Source organism: Arachis hypogaea, chromosome 13 (genome assembly GCF_003086295.3).
Source record: "Arachis hypogaea cultivar Tifrunner chromosome 13, arahy.Tifrunner.gnm2.J5K5, whole genome shotgun sequence".
Taxonomy (NCBI): Eukaryota; Viridiplantae; Streptophyta; class Magnoliopsida; order Fabales; family Fabaceae; genus Arachis; species Arachis hypogaea.
The window spans coordinates 110,996,186-111,009,770 of record NC_092048.1 but is presented as its reverse complement, the minus strand read 5'-3'; positions in this window follow the sequence as shown (position 1 = coordinate 111,009,770).

Here is a 13,585-nt window from a genome sequence, read left to right as displayed (position 1 = left end):
TGTTATAGCTCCATAGTACTTCAGGAATAAGCTCAGCCCATTCTCCTTTTGAGTCTTCAAGCTTCTTTTTAAGGCCATGTAAAATGATCTTATTGCTAGCTTCGGCTAAACCGTTAGTTTGTGGGTGTTCGAGAGAAGAGAATTGTTGAACTATTTTAAAATTTTGTAAGAAAGTTGTGAACTTTTGATCTATAAATTGTCTACCGTTATCAGTAATAATGAATTGAGGAATACCGAATCGGCATAGTATGCTTTTTCATACAAAAAAAATTATTTTTTTGGAAGTGATTTTTGCCAATGGTGTTGCCTCTATCCATTTTGTAAAATAATCACTGGCGACAATTAAAAATTTAACCTGGCCTGGAGCGGGTGGAAACGGTCCGATGATATCTAGCCCCCATTTGTTGAATGGCCAGCATATCTCGGATGTATGTAATTGGTCGGCTGGGTTGTGAATGATTTGCGCATCGCGTTGGCAGTGATCGTAGTGTTTGACTTTGTTCATGCAGTCTTGTTGTAACATCGGCCAGTAGTAGCCGGATCGGAGGATTTTGGCGGCTAGACTTCGGCTGCCAATGTGCGTTCCACAGACGCCTTCGTGAACTTCGTCTATTGCTAGCTTGGCTTCTGCCGTGTTTAGGCATCTTAGGAGAGGTCTTGTAAATCCTCTTTTGTATAGTTCGGTTCCGAGTATTGTGTAGAAACTTGCTTGTCTTTTGAACTTTCTTTGGTTTTGAACATTGCTTGGTATGCTACCTGTTTGCAAATAGGTTATGAAAGGTGATCTCCAGTCATCTTTCCGCGAAATGCTCGAAATTGTTGTTAGCATAACACTAGGTTCGTTGAGTGTTAGTTGAGATAATATAGGTGTTGTACTTTGACTTCTTGTTGTTGCTAATTTTGAAAGGATGTCAGCCCTATCATTTTGTTCGCGGGGTGTGTGGGATATATGGAATTTTTGAAAATTGTTGACGAGGTTGTTGAAAATGGTATTGTATTTTTCTAGTAATGTATCTTTTACCTGGAAGTTAACTGTTACCTGTTGTACCACAAGGAGGGAATCGCATTTCACATTCAGCTGTGTGATGCCCATTGTGTGAGCCAGTCGCAGTCCTGCTATTAGAGCTTCATACTCTGCTTGGTTATTACGTGCATGGAAAGTAAATTGCAGGGATTGTTCTATTGCTATTCCGTGTTCGTCCTTGAGGAGTATTCCTGCTCCAGAACCCTTGCTGTTTGAGGCTCCGTTGACATATAGTGTCCATATGTTGTCTTTAGGATCTTTCTCATCTAAAGTTAGTTCTGCAATGAAGTCGGATAGTGCTTGCGATTTGATGGCTCCTCTGGACTCATATTGGATGTCGTATTCTGACAACTCGATCGACCATTTGATTAGCCTTCCTGCTAGTTCAGGCTTCGTCAGTATTTGTCTTAAGGGTTGTTCTGTTCTGACCACAATGGTATGGCTTTGGAAGTAGTGTCGCAGGCGTCTGGCTGTTGTGACAAGAGCTAGAGCCAGTTTTTCTAGCTTCGGGTATCGGACCTCGGTGTTTTGAAGGGTTTTGCTGACAAAGTATATCGGATGTTGTTTCTTTCCTGTTTTTGTTATCAAGACAGAACTGATGGCATGGTTAGTAATAGATAAATAGAGATAAAGTAGTTTACCAGCCTCTGGGGTTTGGAGGATTGGAGGTGCTAAAAGTATGGCTTTGAGCTCGGTGAAAGATGTTTCGCATTCTTTGGTCCAATGGAACTCTTCTTATTTCCTTAGAGTTTTGAAAAAATGATGTGATTGGTGGGCTATACGGGGTAGAAACCTGGCCAATGCTGCAAGTCGGCTAGTCAGTTGTTGGACTTCTTTGACTGTCTTTGGGCTCCTCATGTTTAGGATTGTCTGGCATTTGTCGGGGATTTGCTTCAATACCTCGCCAAGTTAGCATGAAGCCGAGGAATTTTCCACTCTGCACTCCGAAGGCGCATTTTTCTGGGTTGAGCTTCATGTTGTACCTTCGAAGTTGTTGCAGTATCTCTGTTAGATCGTTGACATGGTTTGCCGTATGTGTTGATTTTGCCACCATGTCATTGACATAGACATCTATGTTTCGGCCGATTTGATTTATGAAAATTTTGTCCATAAGTCTTTGGTAAGTAGCACTTGCATTTTTTAGTCCAAACGGCATAACCTTATAGCAGAAATTGCCATTGTAAGTAATAAAAGCAGTTTTATCTTGGTCAGTCTCATGCGTTAGGATTTGGTTATAGCTAGAATAAGCATCCATGAAACTTAAACATTGAAAACTAGAGGAACTATCGACAAGTTTATCAATGCATGGGAGGGGGTATGAGTCCTTTGGACAGGCATTGTTAAGGTTTGTATAGTCCACACACATCCTCTACTTACCATTGTTCTTTTTTACCATTACCACGTTGGCTAACCAAGTAGAGTATCTGAGTTCTTTGATGAAGCCAAAGTTGAGTAGTTTTTGGGTTTCTTCCAGAGAGGCTGCTCTCTTGTCTGTGCCGAGGTGTTGTTTCTTCAGGGCTACAGGTCGGACTGATGGGTTGGTGGCTAACTTGTGGCATATGATGTTGGGATCTATTCCTGGCATGTCTGTTGGGGTCTATGCGAACAGATCGACATTTTGTCTTAATAGCTTGGCTAATTGATCTTGTTCATCATTTCTTAGTGTGTTGACGAGGTATGTATATTTTCCTTCGTCGGTTGTGAACTGGATCTTAGTAAGGTCGTCTGTTGGCATCGGCCATTCTTAATAGTTGGTTCTGATATGTACTTGCCCTGTTTGGGAGTTTGATGAGTTTTGAATGCAGTATGTCCTTTATAATGTCCTCCCTCTTTGCATTAAGGTGGGTGTAGCTGTCAAACTTGGGTGTTAGTCTGAACGATCTTTGGTCTGTTCTACTGCTTGGGTGCATGTTTCGTCTTTCCTCTTCCCTATTTGAAGTAGGTTTTTCCGCTCTCCGCAGTGCTCAAAATTCTTCAATTTCGATCTGAGTTGTTGCTTTTTCTCGGAACTCGGCCAGGGTCTTTGGTTTTGCTATAACTATAGATTCTTGGAATTTTCATGGGCGGAGACCACTCTTTAGGGCGTGGAGATGAACTTCGGGATTTAGGTTGGGTATCTCGTTGGTTGCTTCGGCGAACCTGGTCATGTAGTCTTTCAGGTTTTCGTTCGACCCTTGTTTTATGGTGCTCATGTAATCAGAATTGTGGACGTATATTTTGGATGCAGCGAAGTGATTGACGAACTGGTCGGCCAGCTCATCGAAGTTTGAGATGGAACCTTCAGGGAGGTTGGAGAACCAAATTAAGGTAGCTCCATCCAGAAAGGTTGGGAAGGTTCGGCATAGGATCGAGTCGGATTCTTTGTTCATGAACATCATGGCATGAAATTTGGTGACGTGGACATTTGGGTCTCCTATTCCTTGGTAGGGTTTTAGGATTGAAGGTAGTGTGAATTTTTTGGGCATTTTAAAGCTCATAACTTCCTTTGTGAAGGGGTTGGTTCTTTTGGTAGTTGTTTTTGTGGCTTTCGGGATGGCGTGTTTAGTTTCTGAGGTGTGTTCATCGTTGTTGTCTTTGTTCTCGGCATTCTTGTCTCCTTCTTTACTACGGTCATGCTCCATCTGGCATAGGAGTTCGGCCATCCTTTAGTTTTCTGCCTTGAGGGTCTCATTGATTGCCAGGATTTCGGCTTGATTGATACTCGAAGGAGCGTGACTATGTTCGTCCGCCATGCGTCGTGACCTGCAAAAAAGAGTAGAAAGATATATAGAGTAAAAGGCTGTGGGGTTAGAGAAATCGTTGGCCCCACGGTGGGCACCAAATGTTCCTGCGTGGATTTGGATGCTCCAAGGTATAACTCGTTGTGAGTTAAGAGAGAAGGGGATAGTGAATCAAATAGCGCAATTCTTCAAGGCGTGTGTTACACACACTTTTCTTTAGGCTTAATTCGCCCCCACCAATATACAATGGTGTGCAAAATAGGTTACTGGCGAATTTTCTGTAGGATACAATGAAGAACACTTGACTTGTTTATGCACTCACACAATCAAGCCTTACACTAAATGATAATTTACAGAATAATATTCTCTATTCTTTCTTTTGCGCATAAAGAAAGTGTTGAGATGGATGCTGGCAAAAATGAAATGAGGGAAATTTATAGAGATGGAGTACATGCAGCTACATACTCAACAGACACAACTTTTCAAATAGTTACAACCTTTCAACAGACATAACTATTCAAATAGTTGAATAGTTGCAACCTTTCAACAGACATAACTATTCAAATATTTGCAACCTTTTAATAGACATAACTATTCAAATAGTTGCAACCTTTTAACAGGCATAAATTTTGATTAAGTCACAACTCTATGAAGAGATGTAACTCTTCAAAATAACTTTTCACATATTTTGAAAATATATCTCACAATCTCCCACCATTTTCAAAATTTCTTTTCAATCCTATTATTCTGGAAGTTTTATGCTTTCAGTAGAGGTATCTTGCGATTTGAACCTTTACCTAGTAACCAGTGGTATTCACTCATCCGAATTTAAAATGGTAGACAAGCTTTGAACCATTTAACTCATATGAACAAGCGTGCACTGATGACACATAAAATTTCAGTATCATTTAAATGTTATATTTAATATGACACATTTAGTAGGCCTTGTGTCTTGTATCCTTTCGTGAGTGCTTTAAGAGTAAAATCTTAACTCTGAAAACCAGCCTCAGTTCACACTCATATAGGTAGACCCTATCAAAGTATCTCATAATTAAACACTTCAGCAATAATATACTTGCTATAGGTCTATTAAGAGCAAAGCTCATCCTGTTCCTTTATACCATTATGGTTCCAAGTACTTTTTACTTTGGGATGAAAGAAATTATTATGAGTACTTGCAATTATTCTAATAGTGTACTTTACCGCATTGAACTCAAGACTTGATGTTACTCAAGTGTGAGTTGGGTTTCCACCATTGGTGATTATTTAAAATACGGATTTTAGTCCCATCCCTTTTGATGTTTTAAACACCAAATCCCTTGTCAATCTTTTCGTCAAAAGATCTGCAAGATTTTGTTCTGACCTTATAAAATTTATAGATATAACTCCATTACCAATAAGGTTTTTAATATAGCTATGTCTTACTCCAATGTGCCTAGATTTTCCATTATAGACTTGGCTATAAGTCTTTGATAATGTTGCTTGGCTATCACAATGTATAGAGATTTGTGCCATTAGTTTTGGCCAAACTGAAATTTCATGTAATAAATCTCTAAGCCATTCAGCTTCCTTGCTTGCTGCTGCCAAAGCAACAAATTCTGCAGCCATGGTAGAGTCCGTTATGTAAATTTGTTTCTTGGATCCCCAAGAAACAGTACCCCCACCAAGAGTAAAGATCCAACCACTTGTTGATGCATGATCCTCTGTATAGCTTATACAACTGGCATCTGTATATCCTTCTAAAATAGAAGGTTCACCACTATACAACAAAGTATAGTTTATTGTTCCTTTCAAATATTTTAATATTCTTCGGAAAGCATGCCAATGGTCTTTACTTGGATTGCTTGTATACCGACTTAAGCGACCTACAGCATATGCTATATCTGGTCTAGTACAAGTCATAGCATACATTAAGCATCTAATTATTTTTGCATACTCAATTTGTAAAACAGACGAACCTGTATTGGGTACTAATTTAATACTTGGATTAAAAGGAGTACTCACCGAATATCCTTCAAACTCATCAAACCTTTTTAATAATTTTTCTTTATAATGAGATTGAGATAATCCTAAATTATGACCATCTCTAACAATTTTAATTCCTAAAATTATATCTGCAGCTCCCATATCTTTCATATCAAAATTACTAGACAAAAAATGTTTAGTTTTTTTCTACCTCTTCTAAATTAATACAAAAAATAAGCATATCATCAACATATAAACAAATCATAACACCTTTACCATTTTTAACTTTACTATACACACATTTATCAGATTCATTTATTTTATATCCATTAGCACGGACAGTTTCATCAAATTTTTTATGCCATTGCTTAGGGGCTTGTTTCAGTCCATATAAAGACTTAACTAATTTGCACACTTTATTTTCTTGACCAGCAACTATAAATCCTTCGGGTTGCTTCATATACACCTCTTCGTCTAGTTCACCATTTAAGAAAGCTGTTTTAACATCCATTTGGTGAATGACAAAATTAAAGATTGAAGCAAGTGCTATAAGCACTCTAATTGTAGCAATTCTTGCTACTGGTACATATGTATCAAAGTAATCAATTCCTTCTTTTTGTGCAAACCCCTTAGCAACTAAACATACTTTAAACTTATCAACAGTTCCATCTACTTTCATTTTCTTTTTGAAAATCCATTTAGAACCAATGGCTTTTGACCCACGAGGAAGATCCACTAATTTCCAAGTGTTGTTTCTCATTATTGAGTCCATCTCATCTTGTATTGCTTCTTTCCAAAAATCTGAATCTCGAGACCTTATAGCCTCTTCATAGGTCTCAGGATCACCTTCTATATGAAGGCATATAGGTGCAATGCTATCTATTGATTCTCCTGTCCCTTCCACAAGGAACATAAAGAAATCTGGTCCATAAGTCTTTGCTTTTCTTATTCTTTTACTTTTTCTAGGTTCAATATTTTCAACGGGCTTATTTTCTACATTTTCTTCTATTTCTAAGTGAATTTTACTTTCAGGTCTTGGAGTTGAATTAAATCTATCCTCTAAGAAAATTGCATCTCTTGATTCAATAACTGTATTAACAGAGTATGATTCATTAGATTCAATAACTACAAACCTATAAGCTTTACTGTTCTCAGCATATTCTAAAAAAATACATTCTATACCTCTTTCTCCTAATTTCTTTCTTTTAGGTTCAAGAACTTTTACTATTGCTCTACAGCCCCAAACTTTAAGATATTTAAGATTAGGCTTTTTATTCTTCCAAAGTTCATATGGAGTTATTTTATTCCTTTTATTAGGAATTCTATTTAAAATATAACATGCAGTTAACATAGAATCACCCCAATAACCTTTTGCTAGACCAGAATAAGATAGCATAACATTAACCATTTCTTCCAGCACCCTATTTTTTCTTTCAGCAATACCATTCTGTTGTGAAAAATATGGTGCAGTGGTTTGATGAATAATACTAGTGGACTCAAAATAACTAGGATTATAATATTCTCCTCCACGGTCAGACCTTAAGCACTTAATACAGGTTTCATGTTGTAATTCAACTTCAGTTTTAAAAATCTTAAATTTATCCAAGACTTCATCTTTAGAATGCATCAAATATATGTAACAATATCTACTGAAATCATCAATAAAGTTACAAAATATTTCTTTCCACCTATAGTAGGCCAACCATGCAAATCACATACATCAGAATGTATTAATTCTAATAACTTTGAATTTCTTTATACTTTTTGAAAAGGAAGTCTTGTTATCTTGGTTAACATACAAGTTGTACATACATCTGAATTTTTAATTAATTTTGGAATAAGATCATATTTTATCATATCATTTAATTTATAAAAATTAACATGTCCTAAGCGATTATGCCATAAATCAAAGGACTCAGCAATATAAACAGAAACATTATTATTATTATTAGTATTTACAATATTCAATTTAAACATATTCTCACATAGATATCCTTTACCCACAAACACTCCACCCTTAGACAGAATAAATTTGTCTCCTTCAAATACAGACTTAAACCCATACTTGTTAAGTAGAGGACCAGAAACTAAATTTTTTCTGACTTCGAGTACATAATTCACATCAGTAAGAGTCAGTACTCTTCCAGAAGTGAATTCAAGTTCCACCATTCCTTTGCCCATTACTTGAACAGTTAATGCATTTTCCATGTATAGAATAGTCCCATTCTCTTCTTTGAATGTCTTGAAAAAATCTCTATTCTCGCATACATGTCAAGTTACACCAGAATCTATCCACCATGATCCAATATCTTCAATTATGTTGATCTCAGAAATTACAGCAATAAGATTATCTTTTATTGCTGTGTCATTCTTTTCTTTCTTTTTCCATAAGAAACGACATTCTTTCTTAAAATGTCCTACTTTTCCACAATGAAAACAATTTCCTTTCTTTTTATTTTTTCTGAAATCACCATTGTTACTTTGAGATTTATTAAAATCTCGGTATCTCTTCTTGCTGGGCTTGTTGGATTTTTCATCTTTCATTACGTAAAGATTAGCATGAGCACTTTGCTTTTTAGTATCGTCTTGTTTACGATACTCTTCTTCAAGACGAAGGTGATTACTTAGTTGCTCAAGAGAAACATCATCCTTTCTATGTTTCATAGTTCTTTTGAATTCTTTCCATGATGGAGGGAGTTTATCAATAATTGAAGATACAATGATGGTATCATCCATGTGCATGTTATGTTGCTTAAAATTATTTAAAATACGCTCAATTTCATGCAGTTGTTCCATAACAGATCTACCATCAACCATCTTATAATTATTAAAGCGGGTGACAAGAAATTTCTTACTTGTTGCGTCCTCGGCCATATATTTTGCCTCTAATTTGTCCCATAATTATTTTGCGCTCGCAACATTTTGGTAGACATCAAATAGTGCATCAATCATGCCATTGAGTATGTGCCCGGTGCATATATAGTCATCGTTGTCCCATTTTTGCCTGGCTTGTGTTTCTGCAATAGCCTCCCCTTCAATTTCGGGTGGTTTTGGTATGGTAAGAACATATGCCACTTTTAGTGTTGTGAGAAGGAAGTGCATCTTCTTTTGCCATCGTATGAAATTTTCACCATTAAATCTTTCTAACTTGACAAAATCCGATGCCATCTCCTTAATTGATGCGGTGACCATTTTTTGTTTTATTGGTGAAAATTAAGCCTAAAGATTGTGAGTTAAGAGAGAATGGGATAGTGAATCAAATAGCGCAATTCTTCAAGGCGTGTGTTACACACACTTTCCTTTAGGCTTAATTCGCCCTACCAATATACAATGGTGTGCAAAATGGGTTACTGGCGAATTTTCTGTAGGATACAATGAAGAACACTTGACTTGTTTATGCACTCACACAGTCAAGCCTTACACTAAATGATAATTTACAGAATAATATTCTCTATTCTTTCTTTTGCGCATAAAGAAAGTGTTGAGATGGATGCTGGTAAAAATAAAATGAGGGAAATTTATAGAGACGGAGTACATGCAGCTACGTACTCAACAGACATAACTTTTCAAATAGTTACAACCTTTCAACAGACACAACTTTTCAAATAGTTACAACCTTTCAACAGACATAACTATTCAAATAGTTGCAACCTTTCAATAGACATAACTATTCAAATAGTTGCAACCTTTTAACAGGCATAACTTTTGATTAAGTCACAACTCTATGAAGAGATGTAACTCTTCAAAATAACTTTTCACATATTTTGAAAATATATCTCACACTCGTCCTGTTAGAGCCAAGACTGGCTTTCCTTGGAGCAGAAGGGTGGAACGTTGTCTTCTTACTGGGAGGCGGCATTGGGCACCTGCAAAGGGACTCCAACGCTCAAGTAAGTAAGAGTGTAAAGTAATTCAGAGTGAAACTGAATGTATCGCGTACCTGTGACTGAGTGAATTACTCGTATATAATGGAATTATTAGAAGACCATTATCTACATTGTTTGTTACTGATTTGATTGTAGCCCGATATTTCGGGACTTGAGTGGCTTTGGAGAGAGATTTACGAAGGAGTTGTGTGCTAATCTTGATTCCGATATTCTTGTTATGACTCGGTTTTAGGCTAACGGATCAGAAGGTATGGTTGACAAATGGATTTTTGATGGTATAGAATTTCACAAATGAATTCTCGTTGCAAGTATAGTTTCTAAACCAATCACTAATCCTTTCATACAAAAAGTTGTTTGTCACTAGTACAAACCCCTAAAATTTATAAACCGAAGTATTGGACCTCGGGTCGTTCTCCCTAGGAATTACAATAAAGTGTCTTGTTATTGGTTATGAGTTATTTTGGGGTTTTGGATAATAAGCATGAAAAGTAAATGGCAATGAAAATAAACTAACAACTATAAAAGGCTCTTGGTAAGGTGTGAGAACTAGAAGTCCTATCCTAGTTATCCTTCTCAATTGTGATGAGAATTGTTCATTGCTACCACTTAGTTAACCCTTACTAATTAAAGGAAAGTCAAGTGGATGAATTGACTTGAGCCACAAGTCCTAGCCAACTCCCAAGGAAAGACTAGCTTTAGTGCACTCCAAACCAATTAGCAATCTCTCCAATTATCAATCAACAAAGGAATTAGATAACTCAAGTGTCACTAATTACTCTACCTAGGCCAAGAGGAACAAAATCTACACTAAGACTAAAAGAGACATTTCAACAAACACATAAAGTGCAAGAGGAGTAAACATTATTAAATGCAAGAATTAAAGGAATCTACAACTACAAAAACAAGAGATCAACAATAGAAAAGCAAAGAAGACACATTTATTATGAATTACCTCTTATTGAATTGGAAGAATGTAGAAGGAACAATACTAGATCTACAACAAAGTATAAGAACAACATAAAGGAAATTACAACAAAGGAATAGAAGAAGATTGAATGTAGCAACAAAGAATTGAGAGATAGAAGTGGAAGAAAGCAAAGATTAAAACCTAGATCTAAAAACTAAACCTAATTCTAATCCTAATTCTAGAGAGAAGAGAGAGAGCTTCTCTCTCTAGAAACTAACTCTCACTACTAAACTAAGCTAAAACTAAACTAATGGTAACTAACTTCTAAAGTATGAAAAGTATGTAAAAGTATATTGATTCCCTTTCAATCCTTGGCTTAAATAGCATCAGAAATGAGTTGGATTGGGCCCACAAGGCTTCTAAAATCGCTGGCCACGTTTGCATTAAGTGGGTCATGTGCCACCATCGGCGCGTCCGCGTACCGTGCGCGTGCGCGCCCCTATGCGCGATGCAACTATGGCAAATCTTATATCGTTTCGAAGCCCCGGATGTTAGCTTTCCAACCCAACTGGAACCGCATCAATTGGACCTCTGTAGCTCAAGTTATGGTCGTTTAAGTGCAAAGAGGTCGGCTTGACAGCTTTCCGGTTCTTCCATTTCTTCATGAGTTCTCCAACTTTTCATGCTTTCTTTCTTCATTCCCTTGATCCAATCTTTACCTCCTAAACCTTAAATCACTTAACAAACATATCAAGGCATCTAATAGAATCAAGGTGAATTAAATTTAGCTAATTTGAATCCTAAAAAGCATGTTTTCACATTCAAGCACAATTAAAGGAGAATATAAAAAATCATGCTATTTCTTGAACAAATATGGGTAAAAGGTGATAAAATCCCCAAAAATCAATACAAAACAAACCGTCAAATTGGGGTTTGTCAACCTCCCCACACTTAAACCAAGCATGTCCTCATGCTTAAACCAAGAATGAAGTAAGGGTATGGCATTTATTCAATGGAAACTAACTAAGTGCAATCTACCTATATGCAACTATCTAAATGAATGCAAGTGCTTAGTCAAAATAAATCAATTCCCAAGAAACATATATGCACAAGGGCTAAGGACTAGCAAGTCTAATCTACAATTGAATTGAGTTATTAAATATTTTTACAAACTTGCATGAAGAATGATGATCATAGGTGAAAACATGTAATTGAGCATCAAACCCTCACCGGTAGTGTTTACACTCTATTCACTCAAGTGTCTAGGGTTGATTCACTCAATTCTCCTCTATTTCATGCTTTCCAAGATTTGTTTTTCTTCTAACAATCAACATTTATTTCATGCATGCATACAAGTATCATGAGGTCTTTTCATTGGTTGTAATGGGGCTAGGGTCAAGGTAGGATGTATATTTGGTCAAGTGAGCTTGAAATTTGAATCTTTGATAAGCTTAAACTTCCCACCTAACCTATGACATCCTATACAATTAAGTTCTAATCTAGCTACCCATTTTTCACCTTTTCACATACTCATGCATTTTCTTTTCATTTCACAACTCATATGCATTGATCTTATTGAGCTTCACCTTGGGGCATTTTGTCCCCTTTTTATTTCTTTCTTTTTCGTTTTCTTTCTTTTTCCATTTTTTTCTATACTTTTCATATATATTTTTTTGTTTTTCTCATTTTTTCTTTCTTTCAAACTATATACAAGAGTACCAATGCATAAGGTCTATACATTTAATCAATACATGAGCATGTACCCAATTCCCAATTTTTACAATAATAATACAAAACACCCTTTTATTCACCCAATGTCCCAAGGTTCCCACACTTGAATGATATTCACACACACTAGCCTAAGCTAATCAAAGATCCAAATTAAGGGACAATTATTGTTTTTCGCTTTAAGGCTTGTAATGTGCTAAAATAAGAATAAGTGGGTTAAGCGTAGGCTCAAAGTTGGCTAACAATGGGAGATAAAAGGTAAGGCCATTTGGGTAAGTGAGCTAATGAAATGATGGCCTCAATCATATAAATGCATGAATACACAAAATAATGGACATAAAGAGTCAAACAAATCAAAGATTACAATCATAGAAAGAGAATCATGCACACAAGAAGGAAAAATAAGTGGTTATAAGATGTAACCACGCTATTAGGCTCAAGTCTCACAAGCTTGTGTTCTTAGCTCAAAACATGATCCATAATATATATAATTCAAGCAAGTTCTATGAAAAGTTTTCACTCAAATCAATTGAGGTGCCCTATAGATAGAAATCCTTGAAAAATTTCATTATTTTGACTAAGCTTATTGTGTATACATATGCAAAAATAAGAAAATGCAAGTGAAAATCCTAAAATCCTAGAATGAAATGCAAAAGTATCGGAGTTAGAAATTTGTCACCCAAGATTGCCGATCGGTCGGACGACCTCCCCACACTTAAAAGTTTGCACCGTCCTCGGTGCACTCAAAGATGAGCAAGGGGGTACGACGACTCTCCGGATTGCTATGTGTTCTTTCTTCCGCCTCCATGGTTGCTTGTGGTGCATGCGTTATGAAAAACAAAAATAAAACACCATAAGATGAGAAGATATAAAAGCAAGGAAGCATACATTGTTGGAATGAGGTAAATCACTAGAATGAGGTGAGTGAATTAGTGTGACATTAAGAAATATTAGGTGTGTGAATTCTAAATTGCGTGGTTTAGAATACACATTAGCATAAAAGCTATGTCACAAAAGAAGCATGCACTTCACTTATCCTAGTGTGCTTGAGATGCTTTAAGTAAGCTTGTAAGGTAAGACAAGCATTAGAGAAGCATGAAAGCATTCAAGTCAAACATATGGATGGATATAATCATGAACACAATGCATTAAGGTAAATGCACAACATCATCCATCAAAAGGTTGCCTAATTCGAGGGAAAAGGATCCAAATCACATGGTGGCTAGCTACAACATGCAATTCAAAAGAGTTATAAGCTTGAAGACAATTCTCATCACTTGGTATTTTTTCAAAAGGTAAGCATGAAGAACTCAAAACCAAGTAACAAAATATAACCTCAATCATAGAATCCAAC